This window comes from Branchiostoma belcheri, unplaced genomic scaffold, assembly GCF_001625305.1.
Source record: "Branchiostoma belcheri isolate BF01 breed outbred unplaced genomic scaffold, Haploidv18h27 scaffold114, whole genome shotgun sequence".
Taxonomy (NCBI): Eukaryota; Metazoa; Chordata; class Leptocardii; order Amphioxiformes; family Branchiostomatidae; genus Branchiostoma; species Branchiostoma belcheri.
In genome coordinates, this window is record NW_017802536.1 from 463370 (window position 1) to 463641 (window position 272).

Sequence of the window (272 nt, forward strand, 5' to 3'; positions counted from 1 at the left end):
TTCGAACTGTAGACTTTGAGTTTTTCTTAAGTCCCAAACCGCCGGCTTGGGCAATCACCATGACTTTAATAGAGACCGCGTCTTTTTGTTAGACAACTTCGAACTGTAGACTTTGAGGCTTTGTGAAGTCACAAACCGCCGGCTTGGGCAATCACCATGACTTTAACAGAGACAGAAACCCCAAGATTTGGACTTTGAACTTGATGAAGAATACATCCAGGAAGATTTCCTGGTTCGGGACATCGACGTGTCGACCGCAACAACGTCAGCAA